At 46.1% G+C, this 8434-nt stretch overlaps 1 protein-coding gene across 1 annotated transcript in view; it reads right to left on the reverse strand.

Moving 5' to 3' along the window:
• Positions 1–8434, reverse strand: part of LOC122809304 (vacuolar fusion protein MON1 homolog B-like) — a 466888-nt gene that overhangs the window by 420466 nt on the left and 37988 nt on the right. The gene's annotated exons all lie outside the window — the stretch shown is intronic.

The following is an 8434-nucleotide window of genomic DNA, read 5'->3' on the forward strand; positions in this document are numbered from 1 at the left end:
TGGGAGATAGGAAAGTCACCCCGAGAATCAAGTCAGTTGCCTTGCTAGACAGGGGTCCAGGGAAGAAATAGCCAGGGAATTGTTATGGCTAGGCTTGTATAGGCCCCTAGGGCCGATAGCCTAGTACCAACCTATGAACCTATAAAGAAGCTTTTGGAAATAATTTGAAAACATCTGGGCATTATAACATTTATGTTTGTTTGCTTTTGTTCTATATTCCACAACATACACATAGTGTCACTTTAAGCCTAGCAAGTTATCTCCTGTGAGAATCAAACCCTGCACCTTGTGTCTGTAAGGTAAATACCTTAACTATTACACCAAGCATGTATATGGGTCAGTTCCTCTGAGGACTGGGCTGCATTGCTTGTGAAATACACAGGCCTTCTCTATCCAGGAAGCCTTCTGAGAGCAGTAGATACAATGAAAATGATCTGGATGCTGGAAAAGCATCACATATATTCCTTTCTTCTCTCCCTCCCTTCCTTATTATCTATACAGCAGTTGTTTAGATAAGCTCCCACTTCATTGCTCTGCTGCTGCTATGAACACATTCAGTGAATAAAACCTCTACCTTCTTCCTTTGTTATGTCCCTAGCATAAATTTTGCACAGAAAGATTCCTCCCCTTTTATCTCAGTCACCTATCACTATATCTCTAGTAGCAGCCATTCACACACCCCCGCCAGTCTCCTCCCTCTCTCTCCAACAGTAGCCCATTTTCCCCTTTGAAGGACTGCTGATGTAATGTAGTATAGAAACATATTTCAGAAATACATACATTTTGCTCTGACTACAACTTGACTGAATAGGAAAAAGAACAAGTATAAACTGTTACATTTGTAATATTAGTTAATAGTAACCAGGTGTTATAAAAGTACACATGGAGTATTGTAGGTTTATTTGCTCACTTGAAGAAAGAATTGTATGAATTAATGCAAAAGCAGCTCATGCAAGGGCAGTTATTCTCAGCTTTACTAAAATACAGAGAATGCTCTAAAGTAAAAGAAAGAAAAAAAAAAAAAAAAAAAAAGAAAGCAGAGAAGGACAAACTATTTGTTAACTGGGTGGCTGCAGTGGTGCAGCAGTTAGTGTTACCGCCAGACAGCAAGAGGTTCTCCGGTTAGATCTTCGGCTGGGGTGCCTTCTGTGCAGAGTCTGCATGTCCTCCCTGTAGTCGCCTGGGTTTCCTCCGGGTGCTCTGGTTTCCTCCCACATCCCAAAGACATGCTGTAGGTGGATTGGACACTCAAGTGTGTCTGTGTGCGTGTCTTCTGTGGAAGGTTGGGTGCCGGGCTGGCAACTCGGCACCGTAAAACTCCACTGCGGTGGCCCCTAACCAGGAAAAGCCGAAAGAAGAAGATCAGGAGAGACATGGGGAGCTCTTTGTAAGACCACTGAGTGAACAACAGCCATTACGGTATCGGCATGTGCATACGACCCAGAGGTATGGCCAGAATTGCTGCTGCCATCATACCCAACAATTTTAGAACTTCTGATGCTGGAGCTTTGTTTTTGGATATCAGAATGCGGACCTGCTGACGGAGTAGTAAGACTCTTTCTACTGGAAATCTTAGCGTGGTGGTGTCTAGTTCTGCTCAGATATAGACAATATGCTGCATTGGAGACCAGGCAGATTTCTCTGAGTTTATTTTAATGCCTAGCTGGCTGCAGAGTGACAGAGTGGATTCCCTGGCTTGAATGAGTTTATGCCTGGTGGTGGCAGTGAGGAGCCAATCGTCTAGATACGGAAACAGCTGGAATCCTAAACGTCTCAGGTGAGCCGTGACCACTGCCATGCATTTGGTGAACACTCTGGGGGCTGTAGTGAGACCAAAGGGCAGGGCTCGAAACTGGTAACGACTGGCTTCCAGCCGGAAGCGCAGATGATCCCTGGATGGCCTGGCCATTTTTATGTGGTAGTACACATCCTGGAGATCTATCGAGCACATCCAATTGTCTTTCCCTAAGAAGGGAAGTATCCACTGAAGCATGACCATCCAAAACTTCTTTCTTTACGGATTTGTTTAGTCTGCTGAGGTCCAATATAGGTCTACAGTCCCCTGTCTTTTTTGGAACTAAAAAGAATCTTGAGTAAGTTACGGATCCCGCCTAAACTGCTGGGACTGGTTGGATGACTCTCTTAGCAGTATTTGGACATCTACTTAGTTTCATAGTATAGTACTAGGCTATCTGCCCTGGGGCATTTGTAAGCCTAGCCATAGTGATGTGGCTTTTGCCACCCCATGAAATGGTACAGAATAAATCTAGAATACTGTGCCTCTGTCTAGTGGTGACACAATGAAGGTCCCCTTATATAACAGAATTAGTTTACTGTGCCCTGTCTAGCAGTGACCCAGATGTGACCCCTGGGGTAAATTTTCGATCTCCCATCCACTCATCAAGATTTCTCTTGAAGAGAGTTAGTGAGGGGCTCTGCCTAATACTAACTGGGATCCTGTTCCAAAGCATGGGAAGCCTTTGGGTTATGAATCTAACCCTCCAGCATGTCCGATTCATACTTGTGCCGAAGTCTTTAGCTCTCGTGGTCCTGATGGATTTGGATTTTTTGAGGTGGAGCATGTCCATCAAATCCTGATTGGACATGGCCTTGTACGTCAGGCAGAGATCACCCCTGAGCAGGCGGTATGCCACTGAATAGAGCTGAAGTTTCTTTAGTCTGGTGGAATAAGACATATGTTGGAGACCCTTGATCCTTTTGGTGAGGTACTTCTGTGGTCTCTCCAGCTGTTGCAAGTGCCGGGTGAGGTACATACAAAGTGGGGCACTGTACTCAATCATGGGTCTGATGAGGGAGGAATATAAGGGTACAATGACATCCTTTGATCTGGATGTGAATCCCTTCATGATGAGGTATGCAAGCTAGAATGTTTTTCTAACCACTTTGGCAACGTGGGTGTCAAATGAGAGGTCGCAGTCTACTTGGGTCCCTAGGTCTCAGATTACTTTTTCCGTACTCAGTGGGTTGCTGTCTGATAATTTGTGGGTACTTTGTTTTTTCCAAAAGAGATGACTATACATTTTTTGGCATTTAGTTTCAGGCCGTGACTACGGCACCAGTTGTCCGTTTCAGTGAGGCCTTTTTGTAGGATGTCGACTGTGGCGCCTAGTTTGCAGTCATCTGCAAACTGTCAGCCACAGCCCTCCCAGGTTTGCTTTAACATCTGAGAAATAAATGCCGAACAAGAGGGGTCCCAGGACAGATCCCTGTGGGACACCACTTGTGACTGGCTTTGAGTCTGACATTGCTCCAGCGATTTTAACTTTATGGGTTCTGTCCTTTAGCCAGTTTGCAACCCATCTAGTGACATAAGGGTTTACTTTTAAGCGGTTTAGCTTATCTATGATGCCTGAGTGGGGTATTGTGTCGAAGGCCTTAGCCAAGTCCAGGTATGCTGTATGGACTGCTTTGCCCTCGTCAATGGCTCTAGTGACTGTTTTGAAAAAAAGTCAACCAGGTTTAAAAGGCAGGATCTGCCCTTCACAAAGCCGAACTGGGTGGGGTCAAGTGTCTGTAGGTCCCCTATGTCTCTGTTTACGAGTTCCATAATGATTCTTTCCATAGCTTTGCAGACCAGGCTAATTAAGCTGATGGGGCGGTAGTATCCAGGGTATGTAGAGGCACCCCCCTTGTGGAGTGGGACCACCTTTGCTGTACGCCAGTGTACAGGTACATAACCCGAAGTAAGGCCAAGATTAAATAGCATTTTTATGTGTGGGTTTAGCTCCTCTTGGAGTTCTCGTAACACGCACCCCGGGATACAGTCAGGTCCCATTGATGCTGTGTTTTGTGCTTTGTTTAGGGCGGTTCTCACTTGGACATCTGAGATGACAGGGAGATTACATTCAGTTGGGATAAGTATTTCTTCTTTTGGGGGTGAAGGAGGTGAGAAGTTTGCACTGAACCTGTCAGCCAGAATGTTAGCAATATCTGTGGGTTCAGTGTAGTTTTTGTTGTGAACCAACTCTGAGCATATCCGAGGGTTTCCGCCCAGGTTTCTAACATAGCTGAAGAAGGCTTTGTGGTTATCTTTAGTGTCCTTAGCTATTTTTCTCTCAAAGTTTGCCTTGGATGTTTTTAGGAGAGAACGTAGTTTTCCGCTAATGTTGATCAGAGACATCTTCCCTTCATGGGATTTCGCTCTGACGTGCAGTAGCTTCCTTCTTTTGTTATACAATTTGTTTATGGCTGAGGTCCACCAGACAGGACGCTTACATTTGGTGGAGATGGACTTGGATTGGGATTGCATGATCCATGCATTCCTGGATATGTCCATAGAAAGCATTTGTGAAGGATTCGGCATTGCGGGATGTGGTATCCACTGGCACAGTGGGCTTAAAGGATACCATCTCCTCCTTAAGAAGAGTGAAGTCTGCTTTTGAGAAGTTTTTCACTGTGGTCTTTTGTGCTGGGGGTGGAGGTGGGAAATGTATATCCAGGGTGATTAGTTTGTGGTCAGATCTCACTAGTGAGGGGTATACATCCGGTGTGGAGCATTTTGTCCCCATGTTTGTGATGATCAGGTCTAGTATATTTTTCTCCCCTAGTGGGAGAGGTGACTAGTTGTTCCAGTGCATTTGAATTTATGAATTCCAGGAACCTTTGGGCTAGGGTATTGGGGCTAGAATAATGTACCCAATCTATGTTTGGGTAGTTAAAGTCTCCCAGTATGATGGTATTTTGTGATACATTCATATCCTCCAATGTCTTCAGGAAGGCTGAGTGGGGTTCTTGAGATTGGGATGGTGGTCTGTAACATGCTACCAGTTGTATAGCAGTTTTGCCTATGGTTAGTTGCACCTGTATGGTCTCTGTTGCTTCAAGTGTTGCTACTAACCTGGAGGTGTGGGTGTCCTTTATGAATATGGACACACCCCCTCCCTTTGTGGTTCGGCCCGGGTTTTGGGGCCCCCTCCCTTTGTGGTTCGGCCCGGGTTTTGGGGCCGAAAAGCATGATACGAGATATAGCCTGGTAGCGCTGGGGTGCTCTCAGGAGCCTTGAACCAGGTTTCAGTTACTGCACAGCCGTCTTTCTCCATGCTGAGGAGTGCATCAAGTGCCTGCATCTTGAGATTTAGACCTCTGGCGTTGAGCAGCATTACCCTTAGTTTTTTTTCCATTTTTGTTTTCTAAGGAGGTGGGTTTGTCTTTTGAGCCTTGCCTAAAAATGGCATTATGGGGGTGGCAAGAGCCTTAGCCAATATCCGGAAGCCCAGTGGTGACAGGTGTAAGCCATCCCTTGCGAAGCAGCATGGCTTGTCCAACATATCATCCCAGGCAGATAGATATTGGATCCCCTTAGAATGACACCAGTACTCGAGGCAATTGTTAAAGCTGATCATCTTGTCTTTGTATCGTGGTATCATTCTTGGTGAGGGCAAGATGCTGCTCAGGGTCATATCAGCCTGGGCTACATAATCGGAGAGCTCCTCTGTGTCTCTTTTCATGTAGTCCAGGGAGGTACATCTCAGGTCATTCAAACCAGCATGGACAATGATGGAGTCATATTTGTACTTGCTTTGGAGTGACCTGAGTGCGTGTGTTATGTGGCAGATCCTAGCCCCCGATAGACAGCTCACAGTCACCTTCTCCTTGTTCAGCCTGGTCAGTGGGACATCAGTGTGTCTGACTATGGAGTCACCTATTACTAGTGTATCAGGCAAGGTGTTTGGCCTTAAGGGCTGCGATTGGTCGACACACTGATTTATTGAAGTACGTGTTGCATGTGTTTTGTTTTGAGGTGGTGGATTTTTGGATGTTTGCTTTGGGAGTCTCTGTTTTGGTAAGTTTTTTATTAGAGCCTCCGAGTATGTCTTTGTGTTTTTATGCGTTTGGTTTGCAGTTGTGGTAGGTCTATGTGGGACTGGGATTGTTGTGTTGCTTGTTCCCTGTAACTGGGTGAAATGCCTGGGATTTTTTCTGTCTGAGGAGGGGGTGTGGTGCATGGAATGAAGTATCCTCTGGATATGATAGTTTATACCCAGTTGTCGTTTTGTTATTTTGAGCCAGGCATTTGGGTACAAAGATAAGCGACCCCTGACTGCCTCCAGAGCAGGACAGTTGGGCCTCCTTTCAGGAGCGCTGGTATGGCTTCCCAAAGAAGTGATCTCAGTCGCCCTGGTTTTGCAGATCCCTCTGCCACAAGGGCAGCGTCTTCCATTATTACCCTCTCCTCTGCCTCTGGAGGGGGGGGGGTCACCATGTATGTCCTGAAAGGCTCCTTTGGGCTTTTTGGAACCACATTTTACCTCCCCTTTGACCCTTTGGATAGGGCCTGGTAGGGGTGGAAAAACGGACTCTGATGGTAGACTGAGTCTTTCCTTCCTGCTTACACCTGGTCAAAGTTTCCTCAACTTTGGGCCTGAAAAGAGGCGAGCAATCAAAAGGGGTATTCACAAAGGATGAATTGAAGGGCTCCGTGAAGGAACACAAGTGCATCCAGGAGTGCCTCCTAAGAGCAATTCCTGTACCCACTGCCCTGCTCATTCCATCAGCTGCATAAGAAATGAGGCGCATGAACAAGTTGACAATGGAACTGAGGGTAGCAACCTGAGAGGCAACTTTGTCTAGCTCCTGCAGCTACTGTAACCTGAACAGAATCTCCCAGTTCTTTAAGGAGATCTCTTTGTAGTCTTGTGAAATGGGTTAAATAGTTTAGCAAATGTAGTGCAAAAGTCGCTAAACTAAACATGCCCCTCCCATATCTATCCATGATCCTGGAGTCTCTGTTAGGAGGATGGATAGAAGAGGAAGTTTCTGACATTTCCTTTTTGGTGGCTACCGCCACTACCATGGCATCAACTGGCACACCTTTGGTCAAGAAGGTGTTATCTTGGGGAGCAGATATGAACTTATTAGGCCTCCTAGGGACATGTCCTGAGACTCCCACGCCCTTCGCGAGACTAGCTGCATAAGCTCATCGAAGGGCAGACACACCCAAGAGGTGGAAGGCCGAGACCCAAAAGCCTTCAGGAGAAACGACTAGTCTTCAGTAGGGTTTGTGGACTGCCAGTCACCCCTCTGCCTAAGTATCTCTGCAAATGAGATATCCTCAGAGGGGGACCCTTCTGATTCATCCAAGTCAGTGTCAGATGTTAGGGACTCTTGAGGAGAGTCTAGATGTTTCCTCTTACAAACTCTCTTCCTGGGAACCTCATCAGTGGGAGCTTCTGGCGAGGTCTCAGAAAAGCAAGGGCCACCCAATGGAGCTTCCTGAGGCTCAGTGTCTCCACGCTTGGCCAGGATTTGTGAAGCAGAAGCAGACAGGTGCTTTGGGAGAGGAAGAAGCAAGACCTGAGGTCAAGGATGTCTTAGGAGATATAACTCCTCATGGAATCGAATGCACCCCTGCTCCGATGCAAGGAAACAGACATCTGAGGAAACAGTCGATACTCCCGGCACCGGGACAGTGGGCTCCGAGCCAGAAGTAGGAGAAGAGCTCATCAGAGCCGAAGCCCCGAGAAGCAGAGTGGGAACAGACAAGTCTGTCCAACTATCCTCCCCAGACCCGACCAGACACTGTCGGCTCCTAGAATCCTCTATCGGCACCAAGGACGTCAGAGTGAACAGAGCCGAAGAGACTGGAGCAGGAGTCTGCTCCGAAGGCTCCACAAATCAACAAGTCTGACTCCTCCAGCTCCAAAAGGACCACTATGGCTTGGAGAAGGAAATGTTGTAGCTAGTACAAGGGTCTTCGGCTCCAAAACCAGTTGAGTCTGAGCCGATAAAATTTTTGCAAAGGCCAATGCCTCCAACACGATCCACATACAGATCAGAAAGGTTAATAGAGGACTGAGGTGAATGGACTGAAGGTGGTACAGATTGTAATAAGGGAGACTTAGGAATTTTGGATACTGGCTCCGAAAATATAAGACTGTCAGCTCCGATATCTGTGGAGCTGAAGTCAAAGATTTCTTTGATTTTTTTTGTCTTAGAAGTCTTACTTTGAGGACATACCGGATCCATCTTGGTCGCTCAATGCTTCTTGGAAGGATGGTTTCAACAAGCCTCTAACAACTTCCACTTTCTCTCCTGTAGGACTGTGGAGGAAAAAGAATGGCATATGGAGCAGCTATCCAGTAAATGCAAAGCTCCTAAACAGTACACACAATTGACATAGCTGTCAGTTAGACATTTTTCGGCCACATTTGGGGCACTTTTTAAAACCTGACTTGGGATGCTTATCTAGGTTAGCCATATTCTATCAATCACAAAATTAAACAAACAGATTACTGTCAGACTAAGAAAAAAAAAACTGAACAGTAACCAACAGTCAAACAGCCTTTGGAAAAAAATTAGGCTGAAGACACACGCACACACACATTTATCTGTCTAGATAATTACGTAACTGTGACAGAAAAAAATGCCTACAGGCACACAATATCAATGCTAAGCAGACTATACTAAAGAAAGA

Source organism: Protopterus annectens, chromosome 8.part0 (assembly GCF_019279795.1).
Source record: "Protopterus annectens isolate FY-2018-M chromosome 8.part0, PAN1.0, whole genome shotgun sequence".
NCBI classification, from domain to species: domain Eukaryota; kingdom Metazoa; phylum Chordata; order Ceratodontiformes; family Protopteridae; genus Protopterus; species Protopterus annectens.